Source organism: Vicugna pacos, unplaced genomic scaffold (genome assembly GCF_048564905.1).
Source record: "Vicugna pacos unplaced genomic scaffold, VicPac4 scaffold_192, whole genome shotgun sequence".
In the NCBI taxonomy this organism is placed as follows: Eukaryota; Metazoa; Chordata; class Mammalia; order Artiodactyla; family Camelidae; genus Vicugna; species Vicugna pacos.
In genome coordinates, this window is record NW_027328871.1 from 4984100 (window position 1) to 5011756 (window position 27657).

The window sequence follows — 27657 nt, forward strand, 5'->3', positions numbered from 1 at the left end:
ATACTGCATTCTGTATTCTATATTCTATATTCTGTGTTCTATATTCTATATTCTACATTCTATTCCTTTATTCTATATTATGTATTCTGTGTTCTGAATTCCATGTTCTGAATCCTGCGTTCTGTATTCTGTATTCCATATTCTGTGTTCTGCATTCTATGTTCTAAATTCTATATTCAGCATTCTGTATTCTATAGTCTTAATTCTGTGTTCTGCATTCTATGGTCTAAATTCTGGGTTCTGTATTCTGTTTTCCATATTCTATATTCTGTGTTCTATATTCTATATTCTGTAGTCTATATTCTGTATTCCGTATTCTATATTCTATACTCTGTGTTCTACATTCTATATTCTGCATACTGTATTCAATATACTGTATTCTATATTCTAAATTCTGTGTTCTGCATTCCATGTTCTAAATTCTGGGTTCTATATTTTCTTATCTATATTCTATATTCTGTGTTCTATATTCTACATTCTAAATTTATATTCAGTATTCTATATTGTATATTCTTTATTCAGTGTTCTACATTCTATAATCTAAGTTCTATATTCAATATGCTGTATTCTATATTCTTAATTCTATTTTCTGCATTCCGGGTTCTAAGTTCTGGGTTCTATATTCTCTATTCATTTCTATATTTTTTGTTCTTCATTCTATATTGTACGTTCTATATTCTGCATTCCGTGTTTTATATTCTATATTATGTTTTCTACATTCTATATTCTAAATTCTATATTCAGTATTCTGTATTCTAAATTCAATATTCTGTGTTCTTCATTCCATTTTCTAAATCTGGGTTCTATATTCTCTATTCTATATTTTATATTCTGTGTTCTTCATTCTATATTCTAAATTCTATATTTAGTATTCTTTATTCTTTATTCTAAATTCTGTTTTCTGCATTCCATGATCTAAATTCTGTCTTCTCTATTCTCTACTCTATATTCTATATTTTGTGTACTCCATTCTATATTCTACATTCTTTATTCTGCATTCTGTATTCTATATTCTATATTCTGTGTTCTACAATCTATATTCTTAATTCTATAATCAGTGTTCTGTATTCTATTTTCTAAATTCTGTGTTCTGCATTCCATGCCCTAAATTCTGGGTTGTGTATTATGTTTTCCATATTGTGTATTGTGTGTTCTATATTCTATATTCTGTATTCTATTTTCGGCATTCCGTATTCTATATTCTATACTCTGTGTTCTACATTCTATATTCTAAATTCTATATTCAGTATTATTTATTCTATATTCTAAATTCTGTGTTCTGCATCTATGTTGTAAATTCTATATTCAGTAAAAAGTATTCTATACTCTAAATTCTGTGTTCTGGATTCCATGTTCTAAATCCTATATTTAGTTTTCTGTATTCTATATTATAAATTCTGTGCTATGCATTCCATGTTCTAAATTCTTTATTCAGTATTCTGTATTCTAAATTCTAAATTCTGTGTTCTATATTCCATGTTCTAAATTCTGGGTTCTATATTCTATATTCTATATTGTATATTGTATATTCTGTTTTCTACATTCTATATTCTAAATTCTATATTCAGTATTCCGTATTCTATATTCTATATTCTGGGTTCTGCATTCCATGGTATAAAATCTATATTCAGTATTCTGTATTCTATATTCTATATTCTGAGTTCTGCATTCCATGTTCTAAATTCTATATTCAGTATTCTGTAGTATATATTCTAAATTGTGTGTTCGGCATTCCATGTTCTTAATTCTGGGTTCTGTATTCTGTTTTTCATATTCTATATTCTGTGTTCTTCATTCTATGTTCTGTATACTATATTCTGCATTCCGTATTCTATATTCTGTGTTGTATATTCTATATACTAATTTATATATTCAGTATTTCTTATTCTATTCTATACTCTGTGCTCTACATTCTATATTTTAAATTCTATATTCAGTATTCTGTATTCTATATACTAAATTCTGTTTTCTGCATTCCATGATCTAAATTCTGGCTTCTATATTCTCTATTCTATATTCTATGTTTTGTGTACTCCATTCTATATTCTACATTCTATATTCTGCATTCCGTATTCTATATTCCGTGTTCTACTTTCTATATTCTACGTTCTATATTGTGCATTCTGAACTCTATTTTCTAAATTCTCTGTTCTGAATTCCATGTTCTAAATTCTGCGTTCTGTAGTCTGCATTCTATATTCTGTGTTCTTGCATTCTATATTCTACTTTCTTATTCTGTATTCTGTATTCTATACTCTGTATTCTTCATTCTATATTCTGTACCCTGTATTCTATATTCTTAATTCTTTGTTCTGCATTCCATGTTCTATATTCTGTGTTATGAATTCTGTATTCTATATTCTATAATCTGTGTTCTACACTCTATATTCCATATTCTTTATTCTATATAATAAATTCTGTGTTGTGAATTCCATGTCCTAAATTCTGGGTACTGTATTCTGTATTTTATATTCTATATTCTGTGTTCTACAATATGTATTCTACATTCTGTGTTCTGTATTCAGTATTCTATATACTGTGTTATATATTCTATATTCTACTTTATATTTCTGTATTCTATATTCTATATTCTGTGCACTTAATTCCATGTTCTAAATTCTAGGTTCTGTATTCTGAATTCTATATTCTATATTCTGTGTTCAGCATTCTGTCTTCTACATTGTATATTCTAGATTCTGTATTCTAATTTCTAAATTCTTTGTTCTGAATTCCATGTTCTAAGTTCTGGGTTCTGTCTTCTGTATTCTATATTCTATATACTGTGTTGTAAATTTTTGATAATACATTCTATATTCTGTATTCTATTTTCTATATTCTGTGTTCTGCATTCCATTTTCTAAATTCTGGGTTCTGTATTGTTAATTCTATATTCTATATTCTCTGTTCTACATTCAATATTCCACATTCTATGTTTTGTATACTGTAATCTATATTCTAAACTCTTTCTTCTGAATTCCATGTTCTAAATTCTGGGTTCTGTATACTGCATTCTAAATTCTACATTCTGTGTTCTACATTGTATATTCTAAATTTTACATTCGGTTTTCTGTATTTTATATTGTATAGTGTGTGTACTGCATTCTATATTGTAAAATTTATTTTCTGTTTTCTGTATTCTAAATTCTAAATTCCGTTCTGCGTTCCATGTTCTACATTCTGGGTTCTGCATTCTGTTTTCCATATTCAATATTCTGTATTCTGAATTCTAATTTCTATATACTGTATTCTATATTATTTATTCTACATTCTATATTCTGTTTTCTATACACTATATTCTAAGTTCTTAGTTGTGTATTGCATGTTCTAAATTCTGGGTTCTGTATTCTGCATTCTCTATTCTTTATTCTGTGTTCTGCATTCTCTATTCTACATTCTCTATTCTGTATTCTATATTCTACATTCTGTGTTCTGCATTCAATGTTCTAAATTCTGGTTTCTGTATTCTATATTCTGTAGTCTGTTTTGTACATTCTAAATTCTACATTCTATATTCTGTATTCTGTACTCTATATTCTAAATTCAGTGTTCTGAATTCTACGTTCTAAACTCTGGGTTCTGTATTCTGTTTTCTATATTCTATATTCTGTGTTATACATTCTATATTCAACATTCTGTATACTGTATTCTATATTCTAAATTCTGTTATCTGAATTCCATGTTCTAAATAATGGGTTCTGCATTGTGTATTCTATATTCTATAATCTGTGTTGTATATTCTGTGTTATACATTCTATATTCAGTATTCAATATTCTATAATCTAAACTCTGTGTTCTGAATTCCATGCTCTAAATTCTGTGTTCTTTAGTGTGTATTCTGAATTCCATATTCTCTGTATTACAACCAGGATTCTACATTCTATATTCTGTATTCTGTATACAATATTCCATATACTGTGTTCAACAATGTAAATTCTATATGCTATATTCTGTATTCTGCACTCTATATTCTAAATTTTGTGTTCTGAATTACAACTTGTATAATCAAGTTTCTACATTCTGTATTCTATATTCTATATTCTGTGTTCTACATTCTGTATTCTACATTGTATATTATGTATTCTGTATCCTATATTCTATATTCTGCGTTCTGAATTCCATGTTCTAAATTCTGGGTTCTGTATTCCGTAATCTGTATTCAATATTCTGTGTTCTACATTCTGTATTGTACATTCTATATACTGTATTCTATATTATAAATTCTGTGTAAAACATTCTATATACCACATAATATTTCGGTATTCTTTATTATATATTCTGTGTTCTGAATTCCTTGTTCTAAATTCTGCATACTGCATTCTGTATTCTATATTCTATATTCTGTGTTCTATATTCTATATTCTACATTCTATTCCTTTATTCTATATTATGTATTCTGTGTTCTGAATTCCATGTTCTGAATCCTGCGTTCTGTATTCTGTATTCCATATTCTGTGTTCTGCATTCTATGTTCTAAATTCTATATTCAGCATTCTGTATTCTATAGTCTTAATTCTGTGTTCTGCATTCTATGGTCTAAATTCTGGGTTCTGTATTCTGTTTTCCATATTCTATATTCTGTGTTCTATATTCTATATTCTGTAGTCTATATTCTGTATTCCGTATTCTATATTCTATACTCTGTGTTCTACATTCTATATTCTGCATACTGTATTCAATATACTGTATTCTATATTCTAAATTCTGTGTTCTGCATTCCATGTTCTAAATTCTGGGTTCTATATTTTCTTATCTATATTCTATATTCTGTGTTCTATATTCTACATTCTAAATTATATTCAGTATTCTATATTGTATATTCTTTATTCAGTGTTCTACATTCTATAATCTAAGTTCTATATTCAATATGCTGTATTCTATATTCTTAATTCTATTTTCTGCATTCCGGGTTCTAAGTTCTGGGTTCTATATTCTCTATTCATTTCTATATTTTTTTGTTCTTCATTCTTTATTGTACGTTCTATATTCTGCATTCCGTGTTTTATATTCTATATTATGTTTTCTACATTCTATATTCTAAATTCTATATTCAGTATTCTGTATTCTAAATTCAATATTCTGTGTTCTTCATTCCATTTTCTAAATCTGGGTTCTATATTCTCTATTCTATATTTTATATTCTGTGTTCTTCATTCTATATTCTAAATTCTATATTTAGTATTCTTTATTCTTTATTCTAAATTCTGTTTTCTGCATTCCATGATCTAAATTCTGTCTTCTCTATTCTCTACTCTATATTCTATATTTTGTGTACTCCATTCTATATTCTACATTCTTTATTCTGCATTCTGTATTCTATATTCTATATTCTGTGTTCTACAATCTATATTCTTAATTCTATAATCAGTGTTCTGTATTCTATTTTCTAAATTCTGTGTTCTGCATTCCATGCCCTAAATTCTGGGTTGTGTATTATGTTTTCCATATTGTGTATTGTGTGTTCTATATTCTATATTCTGTATTCTATTTTCGGCATTCCGTATTCTATATTCTATACTCTGTGTTCTACATTCTATATTCTAAATTCTATATTCAGTATTATTTTTTCTATATTCTAAATTCTGTGTTCTGCATCTATGTTGTAAATTCTATATTCAGTAAAAAGTATTCTATACTCTAAATTCTGTGTTCTGGATTCCATGTTCTAAATCCTATATTTAGTTTTCTGTATTCTATATTATAAATTCTGTGCTATGCATTCCATGTTCTAAATTCTTTATTCAGTATTCTGTATTCTAAATTCTAAATTCTGTGTTCTATATTCCATGTTCTAAATTCTGGGTTCTATATTCTATATTGTATATTGTATATTCTGTTTTCTACATTCTATATTCTAAATTCTATATTCAGTATTCCGTATTCTATATTCTATATTCTGGGTTCTGCATTCCATGGTATAAAATCTATATTCAGTATTCTGTATTCTATATTCTATATTCTGAGTTCTGCATTCCATGTTCTAAATTCTATATTCAGTATTCTATATTCTATATTCTAAATTCTGTGTTCTGCATCCTATGTTCTAAATTCTATATTCAGTATTCTGTAGTATATATTCTAAATTGTGTGTTCGGCATTCCATGTTCTTAATTCTGGGTTCTGTATTCTGTTTTTCATATTCTATATTCTGTGTTCTTCATTCTATGTTCTGTATACTATATTCTGCATTCCGTATTCTATATTCTGTGTTGTATATTCTATATACTAAATTATATATTCAGTATTTCTTATTCTATTCTATACTCTGTGTTCTACATTCTATATTTTAAATTCTATATTCAGTATTCTGTATTCTATATACTAAATTCTGTTTTCTGCATTCCATGATCTAAATTCTGGCTTCTATATTCTCTATTCTATATTCTATGTTTTGTGTACTCCATTCTATATTCTACATTCTATATTCTGCATTCCGTATTCTATATTCCGTGTTCTACATTCTATATTCTACGTTCTATATTGTGCATTCTGAACTCTATTTTCTAAATTCTCTGTTCTGAATTCCATGTTCTAAATTCTGCGTTCTGTAGTCTGCATTCTATATTCTGTGTTCTTGCATTCTATATTCTACTTTCTTATTCTGTATTCTGTATTCTATACTCTGTATTCTTCATTCTATATTCTGTACCCTGTATTCTATATTCTTAATTCTTTGTTCTGCATTCCATGTTCTATATTCTGTGTTATGAATTCTGTATTCTATATTCTATAATCTGTGTTCTACACTCTATATTCCATATTCTTTATTCTATATAATAAATTCTGTGTTGTGAATTCCATGTCCTAAATTCTGGGTACTGTATTCTGTATTTTATATTCTATATTCTGTGTTCTACAATATGTATTCTACATTCTGTGTTCTGTATTCAGTATTCTATATACTGTGTTATATATTCTATATTCTACTTTATATTTCTGTATTCTATATTCTATATTCTGTGCCCTTAATTCCATGTTCTAAATTCTAGGTTCTGTATTCTGAATTCTATATTCTATATTCTGTGTTCAGCATTCTGTCTTCTACATTGTATATTCTAGATTCTGTATTCTAATTTCTAAATTCTTTGTTCTGAATTCCATGTTCTAAGTTCTGGGTTCTGTCTTCTGTATTCTATATTCTATATACTGTGTTGTAAATTTTTGATAATACATTCTATATTCTGTATTCTATTTTCTATATTCTGTGTTCTGCATTCCATTTTCTAAATTCTGGGTTCTGTATTGTTAATTCTATATTCTATATTCTCTGTTCTACATTCAATATTCCACATTCTATGTTTTGTATACTGTAATCTATATTCTAAACTCTTTCTTCTGAATTCCATGTTCTAAATTCTGGGTTCTGTATACTGCATTCTAAATTCTACATTCTGTGTTCTACATTGTATATTCTAAATTTTACATTCGGTTTTCTGTATTTTATATTGTATAGTGTGTGTACTGCATTCTATATTGTAAAATTTATTTTCTGTTTTCTGTATTCTATATTCTAAATTCCGTTCTGCGTTCCATGTTCTACATTCTGGGTTCTGCATTCTGTTTTCCATATTCTATATTCTGTATTCTGAATTCTAATTTCTATATACTGTATTCTATATTATTTATTCTACATTCTATATTCTGTTTTCTATACACTATATTCTAAGTTCTTAGTTGTGTATTGCATGTTCTAAATTCTGGGTTCTGTATTCTGCATTCTCTATTCTTTATTCTGTGTTCTGCATTCTCTATTCTACATTCTCTATTCTGTATTCTATATTCTACATTCTGTGTTCTGCATTCAATGTTCTAAATTCTGGTTTCTGTATTCTATATTCTGTAGTCTGTTTTGTACATTCTAAAGTCTACATTCTATATTCTGTATTCTGTACTCTATATTCTAAATTCAGTGTTCTGAATTCTACGTTCTAAACTCTGGGTTCTGTATTCTGTTTTCTATATTCTATATTCTGTGTTATACATTCTATATTCAACATTCTGTATACTGTATTCTATATTCTAAATTCTGTTATCTGAATTCCATGTTCTAAATAATGGGTTCTGCATTGTGTATTCTATATTCTATAATCTGTGTTGTATATTCTGTGTTATACATTCTATATTCAGTATTCAATATTCTATAATCTAAACTCTGTGTTCTGAATTCCATGCTCTAAATTCTGTGTTCTTTAGTGTGTATTCTGAATTCCATATTCTCTGTATTACAACCAGGATTCTACATTCTATATTCTGTATTCTGTATACAATATTCCATATACTGTGTTCAACAATGTAAATTCTATATGCTATATTCTGTATTCTGCACTCTATATTCTAAATTTTGTGTTCTGAATTACAACTTGTATAATCAAGTTTCTACATTCTGTATTCTATATTCTATATTCTGTGTTCTACATTCTGTATTCTACATTGTATATTATGTATTCTGTATCCTATATTCTATATTCTGCGTTCTGAATTCCATGTTCTAAATTCTGGGTTCTGTATTCCGTAATCTGTATTCAATATTCTGTGTTCTACATTCTGTATTGTACATTCTATATACTGTATTCTATATTATAAATTCTGTGTAAAACATTCTATATACCACATAATATTTCGGTATTCTTTATTATATATTCTGTGTTCTGAATTCCTTGTTCTAAATTCTGCATACTGCATTCTGTATTCTATATTCTATATTCTGTGTTCTATATTCTATATTCTACATTCTATTCCTTTATTCTATATTATGTATTCTGTGTTCTGAATTCCATGTTCTGAATCCTGCGTTCTGTATTCTGTATTCCATATTCTGTGTTCTGCATTCTATGTTCTAAATTCTATATTCAGCATTCTGTATTCTATAGTCTTAATTCTGTGTTCTGCATTCTATGGTCTAAATTCTGGGTTCTGTATTCTGTTTTCCATATTCTATATTCTGTGTTCTATATTCTATATTCTGTAGTCTATATTCTGTATTCCGTATTCTATATTCTATACTCTGTGTTCTACATTCTATATTCTGCATACTGTATTCAATATACTGTATTCTATATTCTAAATTCTGTGTTCTGCATTCCATGTTCTAAATTCTGGGTTCTATATTTTCTTATCTATATTCTATATTCTGTGTTCTATATTCTACATTCTAAATTATATTCAGTATTCTATATTGTATATTCTTTATTCAGTGTTCTACATTCTATAATCTAAGTTCTATATTCAATATGCTGTATTCTATATTCTTAATTCTATTTTCTGCATTCCGGGTTCTAAGTTCTGGGTTCTATATTCTCTATTCATTTCTATATTTTTTTGTTCTTCATTCTTTATTGTACGTTCTATATTCTGCATTCCGTGTTTTATATTCTATATTATGATTTCTACATTCTATATTCTAAATTCTATATTCAGTATTCTGTATTCTAAATTCAATATTCTGTGTTCTTCATTCCATTTTCTAAATCTGGGTTCTATATTCTCTATTCTATATTTTATATTCTGTGTTCTTCATTCTATATTCTAAATTCTATATTTAGTATTCTTTATTCTTTATTCTAAATTCTGTTTTCTGCATTCCATGATCTAAATTCTGTCTTCTCTATTCTCTACTCTATATTCTATATTTTGTGTACTCCATTCTATATTCTACATTCTTTATTCTGCATTCTGTATTCTATATTCTATATTCTGTGTTCTACAATCTATATTCTTAATTCTATAATCAGTGTTCTGTATTCTATTTTCTAAATTCTGTGTTCTGCATTCCATGCCCTAAATTCTGGGTTGTGTATTATGTTTTCCATATTGTGTATTGTGTGTTCTATATTCTATATTCTGTATTCTATTTTCGGCATTCCGTATTCTATATTCTATACTCTGTGTTCTACATTCTATATTCTAAATTCTATATTCAGTATTATTTTTTCTATATTCTAAATTCTGTGTTCTGCATCTATGTTGTAAATTCTATATTCAGTAAAAAGTATTCTATACTCTAAATTCTGTGTTCTGGATTCCATGTTCTAAATCCTATATTTAGTTTTCTGTATTCTATATTATAAATTCTGTGCTATGCATTCCATGTTCTAAATTCTTTATTCAGTATTCTGTATTCTAAATTCTAAATTCTGTGTTCTATATTCCATGTTCTAAATTCTGGGTTCTATATTCTATATTGTATATTGTATATTCTGTTTTCTACATTCTATATTCTAAATTCTATATTCAGTATTCCGTATTCTATATTCTATATTCTGGGTTCTGCATTCCATGGTATAAAATCTATATTCAGTATTCTGTATTCTATATTCTATATTCTGAGTTCTGCATTCCATGTTCTAAATTCTATATTCAGTATTCTATATTCTATATTCTAAATTCTGTGTTCTGCATCCTATGTTCTAAATTCTATATTCAGTATTCTGTAGTATATATTCTAAATTGTGTGTTCGGCATTCCATGTTCTTAATTCTGGGTTCTGTATTCTGTTTTTCATATTCTATATTCTGTGTTCTTCATTCTATGTTCTGTATACTATATTCTGCATTCCGTATTCTATATTCTGTGTTGTATATTCTATATACTAAATTATATATTCAGTATTTCTGATTCTATTCTATACTCTGTGTTCTACATTCTATATTTTAAATTCTATATTCAGTATTCTGTATTCTATATACTAAATTCTGTTTTCTGCATTCCATGATCTAAATTCTGGCTTCTATATTCTCTATTCTATATTCTATGTTTTGTGTACTCCATTCTATATTCTACATTCTATATTCTGCATTCCGTATTCTATATTCCGTGTTCTACATTCTATATTCTACGTTCTATATTGTGCATTCTGAACTCTATTTTCTAAATTCTCTGTTCTGAATTCCATGTTCTAAATTCTGCGTTCTGTAGTCTGCATTCTATATTCTGTGTTCTTGCATTCTATATTCTACTTTCTTATTCTGTATTCTGTATTCTATACTCTGTATTCTTCATTCTATATTCTGTACCCTGTATTCTATATTCTTAATTCTTTGTTCTGCATTCCATGTTCTATATTCTGTGTTATGAATTCTGTATTCTATATTCTATAATCTGTGTTCTACACTCTATATTCCATATTCTTTATTCTATATAATAAATTCTGTGTTGTGAATTCCATGTCCTAAATTCTGGGTACTGTATTCTGTATTTTATATTCTATATTCTGTGTTCTACAATATGTATTCTACATTCTGTGTTCTGTATTCAGTATTCTATATACTGTGTTATATATTCTATATTCTACTTTATATTTCTGTATTCTATATTCTATATTCTGTGCACTTAATTCCATGTTCTAAATTCTAGGTTCTGTATTCTGAATTCTATATTCTATATTCTGTGTTCAGCATTCTGTCTTCTACATTGTATATTCTAGATTCTGTATTCTAATTTCTAAATTCTTTGTTCTGAATTCCATGTTCTAAGTTCTGGGTTCTGTCTTCTGTATTCTATATTCTATATACTGTGTTGTAAATTTTTGATAATACATTCTATATTCTGTATTCTATTTTCTATATTCTGTGTTCTGCATTCCATTTTCTAAATTCTGGGTTCTGTATTGTTAATTCTATATTCTATATTCTCTGTTCTACATTCAATATTCCACATTCTATGTTTTGTATACTGTAATCTATATTCTAAACTCTTTCTTCTGAATTCCATGTTCTAAATTCTGGGTTCTGTATACTGCATTCTAAATTCTACATTCTGTGTTCTACATTGTATATTCTAAATTTTATATTCGGTTTTCTGTATTTTATATTGTATAGTGTGTGTACTGCATTCTATATTGTAAAATTTATTTTCTGTTTTCTGTATTCTATATTCTAAATTCCGTTCTGCGTTCCATGTTCTACATTCTGGGTTCTGCATTCTGTTTTCCATATTCTATATTCTGTATTCTGTATTCTAATTTCTATATACTGTATTCTATATTATTTATTCTACATTCTATATTCTGTTTTCTATACACTATATTCTAAGTTCTTAGTTGTGTATTGCATGTTCTAAATTCTGGGTTCTGTATTCTGCATTCTCTAGTCTTTATTCTGTGTTCTGCATTCTCTATTCTACATTCTCTATTCTGTATTCTATATTCTACATTCTGTGTTCTGCATTCAATGTTCTAAATTCTGGTTTCTGTATTCTATATTCTGTAGTCTGTTTTGTACATTCTAAAGTCTACATTCTATATTCTGTATTCTGTACTCTATATTCTAAATTCAGTGTTCTGAATTCTACGTTCTAAACTCTGGGTTCTGTATTCTGTTTTCTATATTCTATATTCTGTGTTATACATTCTATATTCAACATTCTGTATACTGTATTCTATATTCTAAATTCTGTTTTCTGAATTCCATGTTCTAAATAATGGGTTCTGCATTGTGTATTCTATATTCTATAATCTGTGTTGTATATTCTGTGTTATACATTCTATATTCAGTATTCAATATTCTATAATCTAAACTCTGTGTTCTGAATTCCATGCTCTAAATTCTGTGTTCTTTAGTGTGTATTCTGAATTCCATATTCTCTGTATTACAACCAGTATTCTACATTCTATATTCTGTATTCTGTATACAATATTCCATATACTGTGTTCAACAATGTAAATTCTATATGCTATATTCTGTATTCTGCACTCTATATTCTAAATTTTGTGTTCTGAATTACAACTTGTATAATCAAGTTTCTACATTCTGTATTCTATATTCTATATTCTGTGTTCTACATTCTGTATTCTACATTGTATATTATGTATTCTGTATCCTATATTCTATATTCTGCGTTCTGAATTCCATGTTCTAAATTCTGGGTTCTGTATTCCGTAATCTGTATTCAATATTCTGTGTTCTACATTCTGTATTGTACATTCTATATACTGTATTCTATATTATAAATTCTGTGTAAAACATTCTATATACCACATAATATTTCGGTATTCTTTATTATATATTCTGTGTTCTGAATTCCTTGTTCTAAATTCTGCATACTGCATTCTGTATTCTATATTCTATATTCTGTGTTCTATATTCTATATTCTACATTCTATTCCTTTATTCTATATTATGTATTCTGTGTTCTGAATTCCATGTTCTGAATCCTGCGTTCTGTATTCTGTATTCCATATTCTGTGTTCTGCATTCTATGTTCTAAATTCTATATTCAGCATTCTGTATTCTATAGTCTTAATTCTGTGTTCTGCATTCTATGGTCTAAATTCTGGGTTCTGTATTCTGTTTTCCATATTCTATATTCTGTGTTCTATATTCTATATTCTGTAGTCTATATTCTGTATTCCGTATTCTATATTCTATACTCTGTGTTCTACATTCTATATTCTGCATACTGTATTCAATATACTGTATTCTATATTCTAAATTCTGTGTTCTGCATTCCATGTTCTAAATTCTGGGTTCTATATTTTCTTATCTATATTCTATATTCTGTGTTCTATATTCTACATTCTAAATTTATATTCAGTATTCTATATTGTATATTCTTTATTCAGTGTTCTACATTCTATAATCTAAGTTCTATATTCAATATGCTGTATTCTATATTCTTAATTCTATTTTCTGCATTCCGGGTTCTAAGTTCTGGGTTCTATATTCTCTATTCATTTCTATATTTTTTGTTCTTCATTCTATATTGTACGTTCTATATTCTGCATTCCGTGTTTTATATTCTATATTATGTTTTCTACATTCTATATTCTAAATACTATATTCAGTATTCTGTATTCTAAATTCAATATTCTGTGTTCTTCATTCCATTTTCTAAATCTGGGTTCTATATTCTCTATTCTATATTTTATATTCTGTGTTCTTCATTCTATATTCTAAATTCTATATTTAGTATTCTTTATTCTTTATTCTAAATTCTGTTTTCTGCATTCCATGATCTAAATTCTGTCTTCTCTATTCTCTACTCTATATTCTATATTTTGTGTACTCCATTCTATATTCTACATTCTTTATTCTGCATTCTGTATTCTATATTCTATATTCTGTGTTCTACAATCTATATTCTTAATTCTATAATCAGTGTTCTGTATTCTATTTTCTAAATTCTGTGTTCTGCATTCCATGCCCTAAATTCTGGGTTGTGTATTATGTTTTCCATATTGTGTATTGTGTGTTCTATATTCTATATTCTGTATTCTATTTTCGGCATTCCGTATTCTATATTCTATACTCTGTGTTCTACATTCTATATTCTAAATTCTATATTCAGTATTATTTATTCTATATTCTAAATTCTGTGTTCTGCATCTATGTTGTAAATTCTATATTCAGTAAAAAGTATTCTATACTCTAAATTCTGTGTTCTGGATTCCATGTTCTAAATCCTATATTTAGTTTTCTGTATTCTATATTATAAATTCTGTGCTATGCATTCCATGTTCTAAATTCTTTATTCAGTATTCTGTATTCTAAATTCTAAATTCTGTGTTCTATATTCCATGTTCTAAATTCTGGGTTCTATATTCTATATTCTATATTGTATATTGTATATTCTGTTTTCTACATTCTATATTCTAAATTCTATATTCAGTATTCCGTATTCTATATTCTATATTCTGGGTTCTGCATTCCATGGTATAAAATCTATATTCAGTATTCTGTATTCTATATTCTATATTCTGAGTTCTGCATTCCATGTTCTAAATTCTATATTCAGTATTCTGTAGTATATATTCTAAATTGTGTGTTCGGCATTCCATGTTCTTAATTCTGGGTTCTGTATTCTGTTTTTCATATTCTATATTCTGTGTTCTTCATTCTATGTTCTGTATACTATATTCTGCATTCCGTATTCTATATTCTGTGTTGTATATTCTATATACTAAATTATATATTCAGTATTTCTTATTCTATTCTATACTCTGTGTTCTACATTCTATATTTTAAATTCTATATTCAGTATTCTGTATTCTATATACTAAATTCTGTTTTCTGCATTCCATGATCTAAATTCTGGCTTCTATATTCTCTATTCTATATTCTATGTTTTGTGTACTCCATTCTATATTCTACATTCTATATTCTGCATTCCGTATTCTATATTCCGTGTTCTACTTTCTATATTCTACGTTCTATATTGTGCATTCTGAACTCTATTTTCTAAATTCTCTGTTCTGAATTCCATGTTCTAAATTCTGCGTTCTGTAGTCTGCATTCTATATTCTGTGTTCTTGCATTCTATATTCTACTTTCTTATTCTGTATTCTGTATTCTATACTCTGTATTCTTCATTCTATATTCTGTACCCTGTATTCTATATTCTTAATTCTTTGTTCTGCATTCCATGTTCTATATTCTGTGTTATGAATTCTGTATTCTATATTCTATAATCTGTGTTCTACACTCTATATTCCATATTCTTTATTCTATATAATAAATTCTGTGTTGTGAATTCCATGTCCTAAATTCTGGGTACTGTATTCTGTATTTTATATTCTATATTCTGTGTTCTACAATATGTATTCTACATTCTGTGTTCTGTATTCAGTATTCTATATACTGTGTTATATATTCTATATTCTACTTTATATTTCTGTATTCTATATTCTATATTCTGTGCCCTTAATTCCATGTTCTAAATTCTAGGTTCTGTATTCTGAATTCTATATTCTATATTCTGTGTTCAGCATTCTGTCTTCTACATTGTATATTCTAGATTCTGTATTCTAATTTCTAAATTCTTTGTTCTGAATTCCATGTTCTAAGTTCTGGGTTCTGTCTTCTGTATTCTATATTCTATATACTGTGTTGTAAATTTTTGATAATACATTCTATATTCTGTATTCTATTTTCTATATTCTGTGTTCTGCATTCCATTTTCTAAATTCTGGGTTCTGTATTGTTAATTCTATATTCTATATTCTCTGTTCTACATTCAATATTCCACATTCTATGTTTTGTATACTGTTATCTATATTCTAAATTCTTTCTTCTGAATTCCATGTTCTAAATTCTGGGTTCTGTATACTGCATTCTAAATTCTACATTCTGTGTTCTACATTGTATATTCTAAATTTTACATTCGGTTTTCTGTATTTTATATTGTATAGTGTGTGTACTGCATTCTATATTGTAAAATTTATTTTCTGTTTTCTGTATTCTATATTCTAAATTCCGATCTGCGTTCCATGTTCTACATTCTGGGTTCTGCATTCTGATTTGCATATTCTATATTCTGTATTCTGTATTCTAATTTCTATATACTGTATTCTATATTATTTATTCTACATTCTATATTCTGTTTTCTATACACTATATTCTAAGTTCTTAGTTGTGTATTGCATGTTCTAAATTCTGGGTTCTGTATTCTGCATTCTCTATTCTTTATTCTGTGTTCTGCATTCTCTATTCTACATTCTCTATTCTGTATTCTATATTCTACATTCTGTGTTCTGCATTCAATGTTCTAAATTCTGGTTTCTCTATTCTATATTCTGTAGTCTGTTTTGTACATTCTAAAGTCTACATTCTATATTCTGTATTCTGTACTCTATATTCTAAATTCAGTGTTCTGAATTCTACGTTCTAAACTCTGGGTTCTGTATTCTGTTTTCTATATTCTATATTCTGTGTTATACATTCTATATTCAACATTCTGTATACTGTATTCTATATTCTAAATTCTGTTATCTGAATTCCATGTTCTTAATAATGGGTTCTGCATTGTGTATTCTATATTCTATAATCTGTGTTGTATATTCTGTGTTATACATTCTATATTCAGTATTCAATATTCTATAATCTAAACTCTGTGTTCTGAATTCCATGCTCTAAATTCTGTGTTCTTTAGTGTGTATTCTGAATTCCATATTCTCTGTATTACAACCAGGATTCTACATTCTATATTCTGTATTCTGTATACAATATTCCATATACTGTGTTCAACAATGTAAATTCTATATGCTATATTCTGTATTCTGCACTCTATATTCTAAATTTTGTGTTCTGAATTACAACTTGTATAATCAAGTTTCTACATTCTGTATTCTATATTCTATATTCTGTGTTCTACATTCTGTATTCTACATTGTATATTATGTATTCTGTATCCTATATTCTATATTCTGCGTTCTGAATTCCATGTTCTAAATTCTGGGTTCTGTATTCCGTAATCTGTATTCAATATTCTGTGTTCTACATTCTGTATTGTACATTCTATATACTGTATTCTATATTATAAATTCTGTGTAAAACATTCTATATACCACATAATATTTCGGTATTCTTTATTATATATTCTGTGTTCTGAATTCCTTGTTCTAAATTCTGCATACTGCATTCTGTATTCTATATTCTATATTCTGTGTTCTATATTCCATATTCTACATTCTATTTCTTTATTCTATATTATGTATTCTGTGTTCTGAATTCCATGTTCTGAATCCTGCGTTCTGTATTCTGTATTCCATATTCTGTGTTCTGCATTCTATGTTCTAAATTCTATATTAAGCATTCTGTATTCTATAGTCTTAATTCTGTGTTCTGCATTCTATGGTCTAAATTCTGGGTTCTGTATTCTGTTTTCCATATTCTATATTCTGTGTTCTATATTCTATATTCTGTAGTCTATATTCTGTATTCCGTATTCTATATTCTATACTCTGTGTTCTACATTCTATATTCTGCATACTGTATTCAATATACTGTATTCTATATTCTAAATTCTGTGTTCTGCATTCCATGTTCTAAATTCGGGTTCTATATTTTCTTATCTATATTCTATATTCTGTGTTTTATATTCTACATTCTAAATTATATTCAGCATTCCATATTGTATATTCTTTATTCAGTGTTCTACATTCTATAATCTAAGTTCTATATTCAATATGCTGTATTCTATATTCTTAATTCTATTTTCTGCATTCCGGGTTCTAAGTTCTGGGTTCTATATTCTCTATTCATTTCTATATTTTTTGTTCTTCATTCTATATTGTACGTTCTATATTCTGCATTCCGTGTTTTATATTCTAGATTATGTTTTCTACATTCTATATTCTAAATTCTATATTCAGTATTCTGTATTCTAAATTCAATATTCTGTGTTCTTCATTCCATTTTCTAAATCTGGGTTCTATATTCTCTATTCTATATTTTATATTCTGTGTTCTTCATTCTATATTCTAAATTCTATATTTAGTATTCTTTATTCTTTATTCTAAATTCTGTTTTCTGCATTCCATGATCTAAATTCTGTCTTCTCTATTCTCTACTCTATATTCTATATTTTGTGTACTCCATTCTATATTCTACATTCTTTATTCTGCATTCTGTATTCTATATTCTATATTCTGTGTTCTACAATCTATATTCCTAATTCTATAATCAGTGTTCTGTATTCTATTTTCTAAATTCTGTGTTCTGCATTCCATGCCCTAAATTCTGGGTTGTGTATTATGTTTTCCATATTGTGTATTGTGTGTTCTATATTCTATATTCTGTATTCTATTTTCGGCATTCCGTATTCTATATTCTATACTCTGTGTTCTACATTCTATATTCTAAATTCTATATTCAGTGTTATTTATTCTATATTCTAAATTCTGTGTTCTGCATCTATGTTGTAAATTCTATATTCAGTAAAAAGTATTCTATACTCTAAATTCTGTGTTCTGGATTCCATGTTCTAAATCCTATATTTAGTTTTCTGTATTCTATATTATAAATTCTGTGCTATGCATTCCATGTTCTAAATTCTTTATTCAGTATTCTGTATTCTAAATTCTAAATTCTGTGTTCTATATTCCATGTTCTAAATTCTGGGTTCTATATTCTATATTCTATATTGTATATTCTGTTTTCTACATTCTATATTCTAAATTCTATATTCAGTATTCCGTATTCTATATTCTATATTCTGGGTTCTGCATTCCATGGTATAAAATCTATATTCAGTATTCTGTATTCTATATTCTATATTCTGAGTTCTGCATTCCATGTTCTAAATTCTATATTCAGTATTCTATATTCTATATTCTAAATTCTGTGTTCTGCATCCTATGTTCTAAATTCTATATTCAGTATTCTGTAGTATATATTCTAAATTGTGTGTTCGGCATTCCATGTTCTTAATTCTGGGTTCTGTATTCTGTTTTTCATATTCTATATTCTGTGTTCTTCATTCTATGTTCTGTATACTATATTCTGCATTCCGTATTCTATATTCTGTGTTGTATATTCTATATACTAAATTATATATTCAGTATTTCTGATTCTATTCTATACTCTGTGTTCTACATTCTATATTTTAAATTCTATATTCAGTATTCTGTATTCTATATACTAAATTCTGTTTTCTGCATTCCATGATCTAAATTCTGGCTTCTATATTCTCTATTCTATATTCTATGTTTTGTGTACTCCATTCTATATTCTACATTCTATATTCTGCATTCCGTATTCTATATTCCGTGTTCTACATTCTATATTCTACGTTCTATATTGTGCATTCTGAACTCTATTTTCTAAATTCTCTGTTCTGAATTCCATGTTCTAAATTCTGCGTTCTGTAGTCTGCATTCTATATTCTGTGTTCTTGCATTCTATATTCTACTTTCTTATTCTGTATTCTGTATTCTATACTCTGTATTCTTCATTCTATATTCTGTACCCTGTATTCTATATTCTTAATTCTTTGTTCTGCATTCCATGTTCTATATTCTGTGTTATGAATTCTGTATTCTATATTCTATAATCTGTGTTCTACACTCTATATTCCATATTCTTTATTCTATATAATAAATTCTGTGTTGTGAATTCCATGTCCTAAATTCTGGGTACTGTATTCTGTATTTTATATTCTATATTCTGTGTTCTACAATATGTATTCTACATTCTGTGTTCTGTATTCAGTATTCTATATACTGTGTTATATATTCTATATTCTACTTTATATTTCTGTATTCTATATTCTATATTCTGTGCACTTAATTCCATGTTCTAAATTCTAGGTTCTGTATTCTGAATTCTATATTCTATATTCTGTGTTCAGCATTCTGTCTTCTACATTGTATATTCTAGATTCTGTATTCTAATTTCTAAATTCTTTGTTCTGAATTCCATGTTCTAAGTTCTGGGTTCTGTCTTCTGTATTCTATATTCTATATACTGTGTTGTAAATTTTTGATGATACATTCTATATTCTGTATTCTATTTTCTATATTCTGTGTTCTGCATTCCATTTTCTAAATTCTGGGTTCTGTATTGTTAATTCTATATTCTATATTCTCTGTTCTACATTCAATATTCCACATTCTATGTTTTGTATACTGTAATCTATATTCTAAACTCTTTCTTCTGAATTCCATGTTCTAAATTCTGGGTTCTGTATACTGCATTCTAAATTCTACATTCTGTGTTCTACATTGTATATTCTAAATTTTATATTCGGTTTTCTGTATTTTATATTGTATAGTGTGTGTACTGCATTCTATATTGTAAAATTTATTTTCTGTTTTCTGTATTCTATATTCTAAATTCCGTTCTGCGTTCCATGTTCTACATTCTGGGTTCTGCATTCTGTTTTCCATATTCTATATTCTGTATTCTGTATTCTAATTTCTATATACTGTATTCTATATTATTTATTCTACATTCTATATTCTGTTTTCTATACACTATATTCTAAGTTCTTAGTTGTGTATTGCATGTTCTAAATTCTGGGTTCTGTATTCTGCATTCTCTATTCTTTATTCTGTGTTCTGCATTCTCTATTCTACATTCTCTATTCTGTATTCTATATTCTACATTCTGTGTTCTGCATTCAATGTTCTAAATTCTGGTTTCTGTATTCTATATTCTGTAGTCTGTTTTGTACATTCTAAAGTCTACATTCTATATTCTGTATTCTGTACTCTATATTCTAAATTCAGTGTTCTGAATTCTACGTTCTAAACTCTGGGTTCTGTATTCTGTTTTCTATATTCTATATTCTGTGTTATACATTCTATATTCAACATTCTGTATACTGTATTCTATATTCTAAATTCTGTTTTCTGAATTCCATGTTCTAAATAATGGGTTCTGCATTGTGTATTCTATATTCTATAATCTGTGTTGTATATTCTGTGTTATACATTCTATATTCAGTATTCAATATTCTATAATCTAAACTCTGTGTTCTGAATTCCATGCTCTAAATTCTGTGTTCTTTAGTGTGTATTCTGTATTCCATATTCTCTGTATTACAACCAGTATTCTACATTCTATATTCTGTATTCTGTATACAATATTCCATATACTGTGTTCAACAATGTAAATTCTATATGCTATATTCTGTATTCTGCACTCTATATTCTAAATTTTGTGTTCTGAATTACAACTTGTATAATCAAGTTTCTACATTCTGTATTCTATATTCTATATTCTGTGTTCTACATTCTGTATTCTACATTGTATATTATGTATTCTGTATCCTATATTCTATATTCTGCGTTCTGAATTCCATGTTCTAAATTCTGGGTTCTGTATTCCGTAATCTGTATTCAATATTCTGTGTTCTACATTCTGTATTGTACATTCTATATACTGTATTCTATATTATAAATTCTGTGTAAAACTTTCTATATACCACATAATATTTCGGTATTCTTTATTATATATTCTGTGTTCTGAATTCCTTGTTCTAAATTCTGCATACTGCATTCTGTATTCTATATTCTATATTCTGTGTTCTATATTCTATATTCTACATTCTATTCCTTTATTCTATATTATGTATTCTGTGTTCTGAATTCCATGTTCTGAATCCTGCGTTCTGTATTCTGTATTCCATATTCTGTGTTCTGCATTCTATGTTCTAAATTCTATATTCAGCATTCTGTATTCTATAGTCTTAATTCTGTGTTCTGCATTCTATGGTCTAAATTCTGGGTTCTGTATTCTGTTTTCCATATTCTATATTCTGTGTTCTATATTCTATATTCTGTAGTCTATATTCTGTATTCCGTATTCTATATTCTATACTCTGTGTTCTACATTCTATATTCTGCATACTGTATTCAAAATACTGTATTCTATATTCTAAATTCTGTGTTCTGCATTCCATGTTCTAAATTCTGGGTTCTATATTTTCTTATCTATATTCTATATTCTGTGTTCTATATTCTACATTCTAAATTTATATTCAGTATTCTATATTGTATATTCTTTATTCAGTGTTCTACATTCTATAATCTAAGTTCTATATTCAATATGCTGTATTCTATATTCTTAATTCTATTTTCTGCATTCCGGGTTCTAAGTTCTGGGTTCTATATTCTCTATTCATTTCTATATATTTTGTTCTTCATTCTATATTGTACGTTCTATATTCTGCATTCCGTGTTTTATATTCTAGATTATGTTTTCTACATTCTATATTCTAAATTCTATATTCAGTATTCTGTATTCTAAATTCAATATTCTGTGTTCTTCATTCCATTTTCTAAATCTGGGTTCTATATTCTCTATTCTATATTTTATATTCTGTGTTCTTCATTCTATATTCTAAATTCTATATTTAGTATTCTTTATTCTTTATTCTAAATTCTGTTTTCTGCATTCCATGATCTAAATTCTGTCTTCTCTATTCTCTACTCTATATTCTATATTTTGTGTACTCCATTCTATATTCTACATTCTTTATTCTGCATTCTGTATTCTATATTCTATATTCTGTGTTCTACAATCTATATTCTTAATTCTATAATCAGTGTTCTGTATTCTATTTTCTAAATTCTGTGTTCTGCATTCCATGCCCTAAATTCTGGGTTGTGTATTATGTTTTCCATATTCTATATTGTGTGTTCTATATTCTATATTCTGTATTCTATTTTCGGCATTCCGTATTCTATATTCTATACTCTGTGTTCTACATTCTATATTCTAAATTCTATATTCAGTATTATTTATTCTATATTCTAAATTCTGTGTTCTGCATCTATGTTGTAAATTCTATATTCAGTAAAAAGTATTCTATACTCTAAATTCTGTGTTCTGGATTCCATGTTCTAAATCCTATATTTAGTTTTCTGTATTCTATATTATAAATTCTGTGCTATGCATTCCATGTTCTAATTTCTTTATTCAGTATTCTGTATTCTAAATTCTAAATTCTGTGTTCTATATTCCATGTTCTAAATTCTGGGTTCTATATTCTATATTCTATATTGTATATTGTATATTCTGTTTTCTACATTCTATATTCTAAATTCTATATTCAGTATTCCGTATTCTATATTCTATATTCTGGGTTCTGCATTCCATGGTATAAAATCTATATTCAGTATTCTGTATTCTATATTCTATATTCTGAGTTCTGCATTCCATGTTCTAAATTCTATATTCAGTATTCTATATTCTATATTCTAAATTCTGTGTTCTGCATCCTTTGTTCTAAATTCTATATTCAGTATTCTGTAGTATATATTCTAAATTGTGTGTTCGGCATTCCATGTTCTTAATTCTGGGTTCTGTATTCTGTTTTTCATATTCTATATTCTGTGTTCTTCATTCTATGTTCTGTATACTATATTCTGCATTCCGTATTCTATATTCTGTGTTGTATATTCTATATACTAAATTATATATTCAGTATTTCTGATTCTATTCTATACTCTGTGTTCTACATTCTATATTTTAAATTCTATATTCAGTATTCTGTATTCTATATACTAAATTCTGTTTTCTGCATTCCATGATCTAAATTCTGGCTTCTATATTCTCTATTCTATATTCTATGTTTTGTGTACTCCATTCTATATTCTACATTCTATATTCTGCATTCCGTATTCTATATTCCGTGTTCTACATTCTATATTCTACGTTCTATATTGTGCATTCTGAACTCTATTTTCTAAATTCTCTGTTCTGAATTCCATGTTCTAAATTCTGCGTTCTGTAGTCTGCATTCTATATTCTGTGTTCTTGCATTCTATATTCTACTTTCTTATTCTGTATTCTGTATTCTATACTCTGTATTCTTCATTCTATATTCTGTACCCTGTATTCTATATTCTTAATTCTTTGTTCTGCATTCCATGTTCTATATTCTGTGTTATGAATTCTGTATTCTATATTCTATAATCTGTGTTCTACACTCTATATTCCATATTCTTTATTCTATATAATAAATTCTGTGTTGTGAATTCCATGTCCTAAATTCTGGGTACTGTATTCTGTATTTTATATTCTATATTCTGTGTTCTACAATATGTATTCTACATTCTGTGTTCTGTATTCAGTATTCTATATACTGTGTTATATATTCTATATTCTACTTTATATTTCTGTATTCTATATTCTATATTCTGTGCACTTAATTCCATGTTCTAAATTCTAGGTTCTGTATTCTGAATTCTATATTCTATATTCTGTGTTCAGCATTCTGTCTTCTACATTGTATATTCTAGATTCTGTATTCTAATTTCTAAATTCTTTGTTCTGAATTCCATGTTCTAAGTTCTGGGTTCTGTCTTCTGTATTCTATATTCTATATACTGTGTTGTAAATTTTTGATAATACATTCTATATTCTGTATTCTATTTTCTATATTCTGTGTTCTGCATTCCATTTTCTAAATTCTGGGTTCTGTATTGTTAATTCTATATTCTATATTCTCTGTTCTACATTCAATATTCCACATTCTATGTTTTGTATACTGTAATCTATATTCTAAACTCTTTCTTCTGAATTCCATGTTCTAAATTCTGGGTTCTGTATACTGCATTCTAAATTCTACATTCTGTGTTCTACATTGTATATTCTAAATTTTATATTCGGTTTTCTGTATTTTATATTGTATAGTGTGTGTACTGCATTCTATATTGTAAAATTTATTTTCTGTTTTCTGTATTCTATATTCTAAATTCCGTTCTGCGTTCCATGTTCTACATTCTGGGTTCTGCATTCTGTTTTCCATATTCTATATTCTGTATTCTGTATTCTAATTTCTATATACTGTATTCTATATTATTTATTCTACATTCTATATTCTGTTTTCTATACACTATATTCTAAGTTCTTAGTTGTGTATTGCATGTTCTAAATTCTGGGTTCTGTATTCTGCATTCTCTATTCTTTATTCTGTGTTCTGCATTCTCTATTCTACATTCTCTATTCTGTATTCTATATTCTACATTCTGTGTTCTGCATTCAATGTTCTAAATTCTGGTTTCTGTATTCTATATTCTGTAGTCTGTTTTGTACATTCTAAAGTCTACATTCTATATTCTGTATTCTGTACTCTATATTCTAAATTCAGTGTTCTGAATTCTACGTTCTAAACTCTGGGTTCTGTATTCTGTTTTCTATATTCTATATTCTGTGTTATACATTCTATATTCAACATTCTGTATACTGTATTCTATATTCTAAATTCTGTTTTCTGAATTCCATGTTCTAAATAATGGGTTCTGCATTGTGTATTCTATATTCTATAATCTGTGTTGTATATTCTGTGTTATACATTCTATATTCAGTATTCAATATTCTATAATCTAAACTCTGTGTTCTGAATTCCATGCTCTAAATTCTGTGTTCTTTAGTGTGTATTCTGTATTCCATATTCTCTGTATTACAACCAGTATTCTACATTCTATATTCTGTATTCTGTATACAATATTCCATATACTGTGTTCAACAATGTAAATTCTATATGCTATATTCTGTATTCTGCACTCTATATTCTAAATTTTGTGTTCTGAATTACAACTTGTATAATCAAGTTTCTACATTCTGTATTCTATATTCTATATTCTGTGTTCTACATTCTGTATTCTACATTGTATATTATGTATTCTGTATCCTATATTCTATATTCTGCGTTCTGAATTCCATGTTCTAAATTCTGGGTTCTGTATTCCGTAATCTGTATTCAATATTCTGTGTTCTACATTCTGTATTGTACATTCTATATACTGTATTCTATATTATAAATTCTGTGTAAAACTTTCTATATACCACATAATATTTCGGTATTCTTTATTATATATTCTGTGTTCTGAATTCCTTGTTCTAAATTCTGCATACTGCATTCTGTATTCTATATTCTATATTCTGTGTTCTATATTCTATATTCTACATTCTATTCCTTTATTCTATATTATGTATTCTGTGTTCTGAATTCCATGTTCTGAATCCTGCGTTCTGTATTCTGTATTCCATATTCTGTGTTCTGCATTCTATGTTCTAAATTCTATATTCAGCATTCTGTATTCTATAGTCTTAATTCTGTGTTCTGCATTCTATGGTCTAAATTCTGGGTTCTGTATTCTGTTTTCCATATTCTATATTCTGTGTTCTATATTCTATATTCTGTAGTCTATATTCTGTATTCCGTATTCTATATTCTATACTCTGTGTTCTACATTCTATATTCTGCATACTGTATTCAAAATACTGTATTCTATATTCTAAATTCTGTGTTCTGCATTCCATGTTCTAAATTCTGGGTTCTATATTTACTTATCTATATTCTATATTCTGTGTTCTATATTCTACATTCTAAATTTATATTCAGTATTCTATATTGTATATTCTTTATTCAGTGTTCTACATTCTATAATCTAAGTTCTATATTCAATATGCTGTATTCTATATTCTTAATTCTATTTTCTGCATTCCGGGTTCTAAGTTCTGGGTTCTATATTCTCTATTCATTTCTATATATTTTGTTCTTCATTCTATATTGTACGTTCTATATTCTGCATTCCGTGTTTTATATTCTATATTATGTTTTCTACATTCTATATTCTAAATTCTATATTCAGTATTCTGTATTCTAAATTCAATATTCTGTGTTCTTCATTCCATTTTCTAAATCTGGGTTCTATATTCTCTATTCTATATTTTATATTCTGTGTTCTTCATTCTATATTCTAAATTCTATATTTAGTATTCTTTATTCTTTATTCTAAATTCTGTTTTCTGCATTCCATGATCTAAATTCTGTCTTCTCTATTCTCTACTCTATATTCTATATTTTGTGTACTCCATTCTATATTCTACATTCTTTATTCTGCATTCTGTATTCTATATTCTATATTCTGTGTTCTACAATCTATATTCTTAATTCTATAATCAGTGTTCTGTATTCTATTTTCTAAATTCTGTGTTCTGCATTCCATGCCCTAAATTCTGGGTTGTGTATTATGTTTTCCATATTCTATATTGTGTGTTCTATATTCTATATTCTGTATTCTATTTTCGGCATTCCGTATTCTATATTCTATACTCTGTGTTCTACATTCTATATTCTAAATTCTATATTCAGTATTATTTATTCTATATTCTAAATTCTGTGTTCTGCATCTATGTTGTAAATTCTATATTCAGTAAAAAGTATTCTATACTCTAAATTCTGTGTTCTGGATTCCATGTTCTAAATCCTATATTTAGTTTTCTGTATTCTATATTATAAATTCTGTGCTATGCATTCCATGTTCTAAATTCTTTATTCAGTATTCTGTATTCTAAATTCTAAATTCTGTGTTCTATATTCCATGTTCTAAATTCTGGGTTCTATATTCTATATTCTATATTGTATATTGTATATTCTGTTTTCTACATTCTATATTCTAAATTCTATATTCAGTATTCCGTATTCTATATT